The sequence below is a fragment of the Anolis carolinensis genome, unplaced genomic scaffold, assembly GCF_035594765.1.
Source record: "Anolis carolinensis isolate JA03-04 unplaced genomic scaffold, rAnoCar3.1.pri scaffold_13, whole genome shotgun sequence".
Lineage (NCBI taxonomy): Eukaryota > Metazoa > Chordata > Lepidosauria > Squamata > Dactyloidae > Anolis > Anolis carolinensis.
Window position 1 is genome coordinate 7,116,817 of NW_026943824.1, and position 12,204 is coordinate 7,129,020.

Genomic DNA, 12,204 nt, shown 5'->3' on the forward strand with positions numbered 1-12,204 from the left:
CGGCCTAAATATAGCCATCCAATCACTGTTTCATTGAATCACTGAATCCTAGATTTGGAAGAGCCCCCCTCAAGGCCATCCAGTCCAATACTGTTCTGCCAGACAGGAAGACACAATTCAATCCCTCCCTACAGGTAGCCATCCAATCATCTCCCCGAAGGAACTCAGGGTGGCTTACAAGGGGAACAAGCCCGATCCAACAGAGATTGAAACCAAACATAGATTAAAACATATCTCAATAAAATCAAACAACATTACAAGACAATACAGTAGTCTCACTTATCCAACATAAACGGGCCGGCAGAACATTGCATAAGCGAAAATCTTGGATAATAAGGAGGGATTAAGGAAAAGCCTATTAAACATCAAATTATGTTATGATTTTACAAATTAAGCACCAAAATATCGTGCTTTACAACAAATGGATAGAAAAAGCAGTTCAATACACAATAACGTTATGTAATAATTACAGTATTTATTAATTTAGCACCAAAATTTTGCAATTTACAGTAGAGTCACACTTATCCAAGCCTTGCTTATCCAAGTTTCTGGATTATCCAAGCCATTTTTGTAGTCAATGTTTTCAATATATTGTGATATTTTGGTGCTAAATTCCTAAATACAGTAATTACAACATAACGTTACTGCGTATTGAACTGCTTTTTCTGCCAAATTTGTTGTAAAACATGATGTTTTGGTGCTTAATTTGTAAAATCATAACCTAATTTGTAAAATTATAACCCTTCCCTAACCATCCATAGCAGTCAATTTGGTTTTTATTGTATCAAGAAAAATTATGTGTGTGTGTGTGTGTGTGTTAAAGAAAATGCAACACTATTGCTTACAAATCTTGCAATAAAAATGATTTTTTTAAAAATAGCCTTTTCCTTAATCCCTCCTCATTATCCAAGATATTTGCTTATCCAAGCTTCTGCCGGCCCGTTTAGCTTGGATAAGCGAGACTCTACTGTATTGAAAAATTGACTACAAAAACATTGACTACTAAAAGGCAAACTGCGTTGGATAATACAGAACCTTGGATAAGCGAGACTCTACTGTAACATAAAAACAACATCATCAGCTACCAATAGTCTGAAAAATAATGAGTACTGAATCCTAGAGTTGGAAGAGGCCTCTGTCTGGGGGAAATCCTCTGTTGGGAGGTGTTAGCTGGCCCTCATTGATTCATGTCTGGAATTCCCCCAGGCAGGATTCAGCCAGGCTTTGAAGCTGCAAGGCTATTCAAAGGCCAATTGCAACATTCACGCTAGCCTCCATCAGACAAGAGTTCTTTCTCCCACCTGGGACATTATTCCACAAATACAGTAGAGTCTCACTTATGCAACATAAATGGGCCAGCAGAACGTTGGATAAGCGAATATGTTGGATAATAAGGAGGCATTAAGGAAAAGCATATTAAACATCAAATTAGATTATGATGTTACAAATTAAGCACCAAAACACCATGTTATACAATAAATTTGACAGAAAAAGCAGTTCAATACGCAGTAATGCTATGTAGTAATTACAGTAGAGTCTCACTTATCCAAGCCTCACTTATCCAAGCCTCTGGATAATCCAAGCCATTTTTGTAGTCAATGTTTTCAATATATCATGATATTTTGGTGCTAAATTCATAAATACAGTAATTACTACATAGCATTACTGTGTACTGAACTACTTTTTCTGCCAAATTTGTTGTCTAACATGATGTTTTGGTACTTCATTTGTAAAATCATAACCTAATTTGATATTTAATAGGCTTTTCCTTAATACCTCCTTATTATCCAAGATATTCGCTTATCCAAGCTTCTGCCGGCCCATTTAGCTTGGATAAGTGAGACTCTACTGTACTGTATTTATGAATTTAGCACCAAAACATCACAATATATTGAAAACATTGACTACAAAAACATTGACTACTAAAAGGCAGACTGCGTTGGATAATCCAGAATGTTGGATAAGCGAATGTTGGATAAGTGAGACTCTACTGCATATATAAATCCCACTTGCCTAGTTTCCAACAGAGCTCACAACCTCTGGGAATGCCTGCCATAGATGTGGGTGAAACGTCAAGACAGAATGCTTCTGTAACATAGCCAACAAACAGCCTGGAAAACTCACAGCAACCCAGTGATTCTGGCCATGAATCGACAACACAGAGAGTGAGTGTGATTGGAGAAAAACTGGACTGAACTTGCTTTCCAGACAATTGCAAAAAGGGAAAACAGAAAAAAGGGATCTCTTTGGCTACACCCTCCATCCCTTTCTTCCTTCCTTTCTTCCTTCCTTTGTTTGACAAAGGATCCGTATCCCCCTCCCCTTTTTAAAATTCCCATCCGTTATTGCTTCACATCTGGCTCCCTTTATGCACAGAAAGGCGCAAAAAAGTTTTCCAAAGTTCTCCGCCCCTTTATTCCTTCACTCCTCCTATCTATCTATCTATCTATCTATCTATCTATCTATCTATCTATCTATCTATCTATCTATCTATCTATCTATCTATCTTTTCCCCCCAGTTGTGGCTACTCACAGGCAATTCCAGGTCGCCAAAATAAGCAGAGAGCGGGGCTTGTTTTGCAGGTCTGGCTCCGGATTCCCTCCCTGAGTGATGTCAGGATCCAAAAAAGGGTGGGGAAGAAAGAGGAGGAGAGAAAGAAAGAAGGAGGGAAGCAGAGAAAGAGGAGGAGGGATATTTTCCTTTTCTCATTTCAAAAAATGCCTCCCTCTCTCCTCTCCAGGCAAGGGAGGGGGAAAGAAGGAAAAGAGAAAAACTACATGGAAGGAGTTTCCAAATAATGGCCATCTTTGCTGGGAGTTCCCTTCTTAAGTCTCCCAGATATTGTTCCAAATTGCAAATTTCACCCGCATCTTTTTAAGAATCCCGTTTCCCCCGAAAAATAAGCCTGATTTTCCAGGAGTTTTGAGGATGCTCGAAATATAGGCCTTACTTCAAAAATAAGCCCTACGACATCCCTGAAAATAAGCATCTTTTGGAGCCAAAACTAATATAATTCCCTTCTTGTCTTATTTTCAGATGTTAGAAAAGCATGAGAATTATTTCGGAAGCAAGGAAGGAAATCCCTGCCATTTGGAATAATGACAAATAATGTCTTGAGAAATCCTTACAAAGATGGAGTGAGATTCACAATTTGGAAAAAATGATGAAAAATATCCAAGAAATCCCAGAGCGGTGCTTGCTTCGGGTGGATTGGGGAAAGAGCAGTTGATTCAAATAGATAGAGGAATCCCATCCACAGTCAATAATGATTGAAGGGCAATCTGCATTTCAGACCGAAAGGGACAGAGGACAACTTGTCTCCAAAGGGTCCAGCGGCATGCAGGAAATCAATTAGGCCTTGATGAAATTTAAAGGCATTGAAACGGAAGCGCGTGATGGCCGAGCTAATGGGCAGCGCATTGGCATCATTACCGGGGCCTCCGACCCTTTTTTGTGCCAAAGAATTCAGTTGGGACCCATGGCTTTTCTCTATGGATGTCTGCATCCCGGTGACAGCCCTGTGAGGAAGGCCAAGCTGAGAGAGAGACTTCGGCGCATGAAGGTTCAAAGCAAACTCTGCCTTGGGTTGTTGTATGTCTTTCGGGCTGTGTGACCATGTTCCAGAAGTATTCTCTCCTGACGTTTCGCCCACATCTATGGCAAGCATCCTCAGAGGTTGTGAGGTATGGATAAACTAAGTAAGGAAAGGAAAGAATATATATCTGTGTAGAGTACAGGGTGTGGCAAGAGTCCTTTGTCACTGGGAAGCCAGCATTAATAATAATAATAATAATAATAATAATAATAATAATAATAATAATAAGTGTATTTATATCCCGCCTCCATCTCCCCCGAAGGGAACTCGGGGTGGCTCACAGCAAAATCAGATACAAAACAATGATGAAATAAAATATGAAACATCAAAGAACAATAATAAAAACCAATAATAATATATACACAGAAGCTGAAAAAACACAACACGGTATTAAAACATCGAATTAAAAACAATGAGGTTGCAATAGCGGATAAGTAAGGTGCACATTATGAGTTACAAATTTTAAATAGATAAAGTGCAATAGATTCATTTAAGATCACATCGGGTAGGGAGGAGCCCTGAATTAATATCAAGTAATCAGGAAAAGAGCGACTAGTACAAAAGGTCGAGGAGTATAATTGTAATTATGATGGGGATGGGCGATCTTAACCGAAGGCCTGGGTGAAAAGCCAGGTTTTCAGGCTCTTCCGAAACGCCATCAAGGTGGGGGCTTGCCTGATCTCCCTAGGCAACGAGTTCCAGAGCCGGGGGGCCACTACAGAGAAGGCCCTGTCCCTCGTCCCCACCAACTGCGCTTGTGACGCTGGCAGAAGCGAGAGGAGGGCCTCCCCCGATGACCGAAGAGACCGTACAGGTTCGTAGGGAGAGAGACGATCCCGAAGGTAGATGGGTCTCAAACCGTTCAGAGCTTTATAAGTAATCACCTGCACTTTGAATTGGGTCCGGTAAATAAACGGCAGCCAGTGGAGCTCCTTAAACAGGAGGGTTGACCGCTCCCTGTATTAATGTTTCAGTTAATCACCCTAATTAGCATTGGAAAGGTTTTTGTCTCTTGCCTGGGGGCATCCTTTGTTCAGTCATTAGCTGCCCTCAGAGTGTTGGTCCCATCTACTGTTTTGATTTTAGAGGGCAGCTAATGACTGAACAAAGGATGCCCCCAGCAAGAGACAAAAACCTTTCCAATGCTAATTAGGGTGATTAACTGAAACATTAATGCTGGCTTCCCAGTGACAAAGGACTTTTGCCACACCCTGGACTCTACACAGATATATATTCTTTCCTTTCCTTACTTAGTTTACCCATACCTCACAACCTCTGAGGATGCCTGCCATAGATGTGGGCGAAACGTCAGGAGAGAATACTTCTGGAACATGGCCACACAGCCCGAAAGACATACAACAACCCTGTGATCCCGGCCATGAAAGCCTTCGACAACACATTAAACTCTGCCTTGTGCATTATTAATAACTGTTCCCCATCTTGATAACATTCCGATCTTGCTCAGTTTTCATCTGTGAAATGTCCCTGTCATATTCGGAAACAGTGCTGCAACAGCGGAGAAATCAAGCAAAGAAAGGTCGAATAAATGCCAGAACAAGCAGCAAACCTACCTCTGGAAATGTGATTAGGGGCCAGACCAAGCCAAGCCCCATGCTCTCATGCCTTAGATATGTCCCTCTGCAATCCCCGAAACTCCCGGAAACTGTCTGTCACGGAGGACAAAGCCTTGTGTTTCCATGTTGCACTTTTTCTGAAGAATCTAAAGGTTGGTTTGTCTCTTCGGCATCATTTTTTGCAGTTTCCACAATCCTCTTTTCTGTCGTCGTCCCCGAAAAGAAAGGTTGAATTGCTGATCTTGGAAGCTTCCAGGTGCAAAAATGAGCCAATCCCAAAGGCGTACTGTTTCAAATCCCCAAATTTATTACAATTTAAAGGTGAACTTCCAGCTTTCTTTTTTTTTCGTGTCAGGAGCAACCTGAGTTGCTTCTGGAGAGAATTGGCCATCTGCAAGGATGTTGCCCAGGGGACGCCCGGATGTTTTGATGTTTTACCATCCTTGTGGGAGGCTTCTCCCATGTCCCCGCATGGAGCTGGAGCTGAAAGAGGGAGCTCATCCGCGCTCTTCCCGGGTGGGAATCAAACCTGGCAGCGTTCAGGTCAGCAATCCAACCTTCAAGTCACAAGGCTTTTATCCCCTAGGCCACCGGAAGCTTTTGATAACATAAATTGAGGCTGCTAATATTGAAAAAATTGGATATAGGATACCAATTTACGAACGCAATCAAACTTACTTATCAATACCAAGATGCAAGAATTATTAGCTACTTTGGGGCTTTTTTGATATTTCATATGGGCACAAATAGCCATGGCTGCCCATTTATGCACATTTTGCATTTCCAATGCAGGAAATGCGATGCTTTTCTTCCTGCCAATTCCTCTCCGCTTATTTTCCCTTTTTCGGCAGTTGGTCAAGGAACTGAGAGAGATTTTGGACAGTCTTTCCCTCTATCGTTCCCCGTTTCTGATGCCAGGCCATCTGTTTTTTGTTCCTTTCATTCTTTCAGTGAAAGCGGGATGAGACTATGCTAACTTCACTGTGTGGGTACAGAGAAACCAGAATCTGGGTTTTCCTGACTGTGAATTGCATGTTTCTGTTTGAGCATTGCCTTCTAATGTCATTTAGGTGGGAAGATCCCATTTGGGAGGTAAATGGTCTCTATTTTTCATCATAGAGAATGAGATCCAGGCAATGAATCTGGGATAAAGTTGGCCTGGCGATGTCTGCAGCTGAAGCAGAAGAAACCGCCCCGTTGGAAATTATTCAAACATCCATGAATGGAAGGGCAAATCCGGTTTGCTTTTCAGGTGTGTGTTGCTGAGCTTGTTTTTTTTAAAGAAAAGAGGAGCCACCTGTTTCTTTGCTTTGTTTTCTTATAGGTCTCTGTTTGCATGAAATATTCCGCAGACCCCTTTCTCCCCCGGAGAAGTCCATCGGTGAATTTACTGTATTAAAGAGATCAGAGACGACAATTTCAAGCAGAGTCGGATATTAGATACCAATCCTCACCAAAAGAAAAAGAAAAAGAGAGAGAACTTTGGATGGGCATCTCCAAGGAGTGCTTTGTCTTTTTTGTTCGTGGCTGCATAGGGTTGGACTAGATGGCCTTTGGGGTTCCCTTCCAACTCTGTGGTTCTATGATAATATAGCAGAACTGCTTTGTGGGGTGATGGGCTCCACTTCTTTGGAGGCCTTTGAACCAAGGTTGGATGGACATCTACCATCTTTCTTTATGGCAGAATGGAGTTGGGTCACTAGATGGTCCTTGGGGTCATCTCTAGGAACTCTTGACAGCAACGTAGACAGGATGGGGGTGAGACTAGATGTCCCTTGGCATCCTTTCCAACTCTTATGGTTCTATGATGGCAGAATAGACAGGAGAGTGGCAGACCTTCTCTTCTTTGGAGATCTTTCAAGCAAGGTTTGAAGAGGCACCTCTTTGTCGGTATTCCTGCTTGGACTAGGTGGCCCTCAGAGTCCCTTCCGGCTGTAGGATTCTCCAATTTGCACGCTTTGGGCCCAATGCCTGCAGATGCCAAAAAGAGCCCCAGAAGCATGCATTCAACAGGATCCATCCCATGAGCTTAAAAGAAAAGGCATTCCAGAGAAGCGCAATGGATGGAGATGTTAAGCCGGGGATCAACGCTAAACGTGTCTCAACTAGGAAGGGAGGATTAATCGAAGGAGAAAAGAACCTATCTGGGTGCGGCTGGGAGGGGAAGATAAGGGCACTGAAGGGAGAAAGGGCACAGCAGCTGGAAATATAGGGATTTCTAGTGGCAGGGAGTACTAGAGCTCCCAGGCTGAGCAGTCTATGAATCCATCTCCACTTTAGGAGGAATGCAGTTTGGCCCCACTTTCACTACCATGGAATTTTGGGACTTGTAGGGTTGTTTTGCAAGGCCTTTTGCTTTATCATCATCATCATTTAATTACTTATTAATCGCCCTCCATCCACGATGCTCTAGGCGATTTACAAGATAAAATTGTAAAGGATAAAAATACATACATACAAATATTGATAAAATTTGCCTCAACAAACTACAACTCTCCATTGCACTGAGGCAACTGCATTCATTCTACAATAGGTTCAAATAACAGGAAAGGAGACTCCACCTGAACCCGAGGAACTGTTCAACCATGGAACTATTGATTTTATATTATGTTTTATTTGCTTTGTATAATTAGGCATTGAATTTTTGCTTAGATGTATCTTGTATGCGGCTCTGAGTCCCCTACGGGGTGAGAAGAGCGGGATAGAAATGAAGTTGTTGTATGTTTTTCAGGCTGTATGGCCATGTTCCAGAAGTATTCTCTTCTAACGTTTCACCCACATCAGGAGAGAATATTTCTAGAACATGGCCATACAGCCCGAAAAACATGCAACAACCCTGTGATCCCGGCCATGAAAGCCTTCGACAACACAGAAATGAAGTTATTATTATTATTATTATTATTATTATTATTATTATTATTAATAACTCTCTGCATTGGAGTCTGGTGGAAGCCCTTTCTTTGGAAGTTGGATGGCCATCTGTTGGGGGTGCTTTGATGGAGCTTTTCCTGCGTGGCAAAAGGGGGTTGGACTACATCAATGATGGGCAACCTTTTGCACTTGGTGTGTCAAAATTCACCAAAAAACCTAGCATGACTTGGGTGGTGTGTCACTTAGAGAAAAAAACCCATAAATTCACAATATATATAGTTTAAATAACAAAAATATATAATTGTAATATATAACTATTTAATAAATCAAAAACTATTTACTCCCATTATTTTCATGTACAACAATCTATGGTACCTCTTGCAGTTTCCACGCTGATTTCTCTCTATTGTAGTTTCAATGTAGTCATGAATAATGAATAATATAATAATATAATAGTAATAATATAATAATATACTACAATAATAGAATGATCATATATATGTGTGTGTGTGCGTGTGTGTGTGTGTGTGGAATATGCATAATTCCCATGGAGTAAACAACAAAACCACTGGATCAAATCACACCAAATTTGGCCACAAAAGACATTAGTCATCCGATCAATCTGCATGCGGCAGCATGTCAGCAAAAATGGCTAGGCGTGTCAGTGCTGACACGCGTGTCATAGGTTAGCCATCACTGGACTACATGGTCCTTGGGGTCTCTTCTATGACTCTACAGACAATATCAGGCCTCAACCATCGTTCTTAGCAATATAAATATACAGTGGCTTGGAAAAGACAGCAGCGCTCTCTCGGCTGCAAATTCGTCGCTCCCTTCAAAGACATCCGCCGCATCAGGGAAAACGCAAAGGACCAGTGGTTTGCTCCATTCATAAGAGAGGCAAGTCTGTGCCCAAAGTTGCAAAATTGTGGTTTTTCTGGTTGGGGTGGGGGGTGCTGCGTGGGCGGAGGACAGCCAAAGTGTGAGAAAAGGAGGAGCGGCACACAAACCGCAAGGAACAAGGGCAGGAGGAGAGACCTGTCGGGCAAGTGGTGCTCAGGTGCGGGGGCTTGTCTCTCCCCCCCGTTTGCGGGCAAGCCTTTTGGGGCCACACCTCCCAGGCCCTGCCAAGAGGCCTTTTTGCGTGCAGCCAGGCCGCGCCTCTCCCTGCACCTGGAGGGGCTGCCGTTGCCCTCAGAGGAACCTGTTTGCACACCTGGAGAACCAGTTTGCAGGGCTCTGGGCCTCGGGAAGAGGGATGGGGAGGCTTTGATGGCTGCTTTCAGTGGCATCGTGCCATAAGGATGAGTCAGGGCGGGCAACCCTTTCCTCCTCCTCCTCGTCCTCCTTGTCAGACCTTTCTCAGCCTGGTCAAAGGATCAAGGGAGGTCGCTCTGAACTGCCAAAGGTTGCACCTGGAAGATCGGTTTTGCAAAGAGTGGCCGGAACAGGTCTCTTGGGGAGTCATGGACATCAGGGGCCCTCAAACCAAGCCCTGTGGGCCACATCCGGCCCATGCTATCACACTATCATCATTTGCTGAGAGAAAGGGAAAAGTAAGGAAAAGAGAAAGGAAGAACAGAGAAAAAGGGGAAGAAGAAAGAGGGAGGAATGAGGAGGGAGAAAGGAGGGATAGAAGAAAGGAAAGAAGGAACCAGCCCCTCTTTAGCAGAGGCTAAAGTCCTTGCCAAACTATAATTCCCATGATTCCATAAAAGGTAAAGGTTTCCCCTGACGTTAAGTCCAGTCGTGACCGACTCTGGGAATTGGTGCTCATCTCCATTTCTAAGCCGAAGAGCCGGCGTTGTCCGTAGACACTTCCAAGGTCATGTGGCTGGCATGACTGCATGGAACGCCGTTACCTTCCCGCTGGAGCGGTACCTATTGATCTACTCACATTTGCATGTTTTCGAACTGCTAGGTTGGCAGAAGCTGGAGCTAACAGAAGGTGCTCATTCTGCTCCCCGGGTTTGAACCTGGGACCTTTTGGTCCGCAAGTTCAGCAGCTCAGTGCTTTAACGCACTGCGCCACCAGATTCCATAGCATAGGTCAAAATGACTTGAAGGTACATCATCATCATAAAAAACTTTCCGAAAATTCAGTGTACATTTCTTCTGGAGGTTTTCCTGCACAGTTTTTGTGAGCTGCGTCTCAAGTCGGGAATTCAGCAGGTGAGACCTGCTCAGCGAAATCCTGGCAAGCCTTTTCATAAACGTCGTATCAGCTGTAAATATTAAGTGTAATCAGAGTAATGGCTTGGAGAGCAACCGGAGAGGTGAGATTTTTGTCTGGGAACAAACAGAGACCGGCTGCCTTTGAAACCTGCTCAGCACCTCTCTGTCGCGTATCATATCAGTGTGAAAACAGTTTCAAGATCCTTGCCAATTTGCTTTGAGCTGTAAATAATTAGTCTGAAATATCTGAACCGTTCCAATACAGGTGTAATGTTATCTATGTATCTAGTGTCATCCCAACTATGGGGGGAAACTGATATAGACAGAGTTTTATCCCAATTACAGGGAGAAACATATATATAAGTAGAGAGAGAGAAAAAGAGAGTGTGTGTGTTCCCCCTGTAGCTGGGATAAAACTATAGCTTTATCAATTCTCAAATACAAGGAAGAAATAATCGACTGTTTACATCCTCAAATCCTATATGTATCTACTCACCTCATTGATTTCAATAGGATTTACTCCCAGAAACGTGTATTTAGGATTGTGCTTTAGAGATGTTAACCAACAAGATCAATTACAAGGAGGAGGAATCTCCAGGAAAATAAAATGCAAACACTGACTTCAGGAGCTACTGAGTTCCCAGGGGTCATCTAGTCTAACTCAATTCGATTCGAAGCCTAGTCTCCAGGAAGCCTTGTCTAAAGCTCAAGCCTACATTGTGTTTCCACTCCTTTGGGTCTGTTTCGTAAAGCTTTCTTTCTTGCTTTCTTCCTTTCGGCTGGATTCCACTTAGCCTTGCACTTGACTGTGTTTGCTTTGAGTGGGCAGAGCTGTTTATGATTAGAGCGATAAAGGAAGAGACCTCAGAAGCCAAACAAGAGGCTTAAATATATTCCTCCCCAGTCTCTGCCACACAGTTTAGAGCCAGAGAACAGAGAGCCGGGGGAAATGTGTTTAGGTGTAGAGGTCTCTGGATTAAGGGAGATTTCATCAGGTAAACTCAGTCAATGTCTTCCAGGGCATGACTTCTTGAACAGAAAATTAACTGGTGGCCAAGGCAAAAACAGCATAGAAGCTCATTTTCCTCCCTCCAGCCAATATCCAGTTCTCTGGATACCCCGCAGATTGAATTTAAAACAAAATTCTTAGTCTATCGCCTCAGATCCACATATTATAGGCTAAATAAAAACCTCCAAGAGGTAATGGAGACTGATTGAAGCAGGAAGATAGATAGATAGATAGATAGATAAGATGATACTGAGAGATATCAGGTAGACAGGATAGACAGATAGGATAGAGATATATTAAATAGATAGCAGCAAACAGGATAGACAGATAGGCAGACAGGATACATAGATAGAAAAGTAGAGAAAATAACATGCAGTTGGGGTAGATAGATGCATGGATGAATAAAAAGGTAAAGGTTTTCCCCTGACGTTAAGTCCAGTCATGTCTGACTCTGGGGGTTGGTGCTCATCTCCATTTCTAAGCCGAAGAGCCGGCGTTGTCCATAGACTCCTCCAAGGTCATGTGGCCAGCATGACGGCATGGAGCGCCGTTACCTTCCCGCCGGAGCGGTACCTATTGATCTACTCACATTGGCATGTTTTCGAACTGCTAGGTTGGCAGGAGCTGGAGCTAACAGCGGATGCTCACTCCGCTCCCGGGGTTTGAACCTGGCACCTTTCGGTCTCCAGCTCAGTGCTTTTACACACTCCGCCACCGGGGCTCCTAGTAGCATGGATGAATAAAATGATAGATATATAAATAGATAGAATAGACGATTGAAGGATAGATTAAATAACAGGCAGACAGGATATAGATAGATAGATAGATAGATAGATAGATAGATAGATAGATAGATAGATAGATAGATAGATGATGGATGGACGGACGGACAGGCAGACAGATAGTACACAGACAGACAGACAGGAAGGATGAATGGATAGATAGATAGATAGATAGATAGATAGTTTCCTGCCCGTTT

The 12,204-nt window shown here is 43.0% G+C and overlaps 1 protein-coding gene across 3 annotated transcripts in view; it reads right to left on the reverse strand.

Moving 5' to 3' along the window:
- emp2 (epithelial membrane protein 2) overlaps positions 1-12,204 on the reverse strand; it is a 46,229-nt gene that overhangs the window by 30,109 nt on the left and 3,916 nt on the right. For 2 of the 3 annotated variants that reach the window (XM_062964705.1, XM_062964703.1), the window contains exon 1: positions 2,534-2,662. The exons of the other annotated variant lie outside the window; for it this stretch is intronic. The gene's annotated coding sequence lies outside the window, so the exon portion shown is untranslated. Of the gene's footprint in view, positions 1-2,533; positions 2,663-12,204 lie in introns of those variants that run through there. 3 annotated transcript variants of the gene reach the window in all.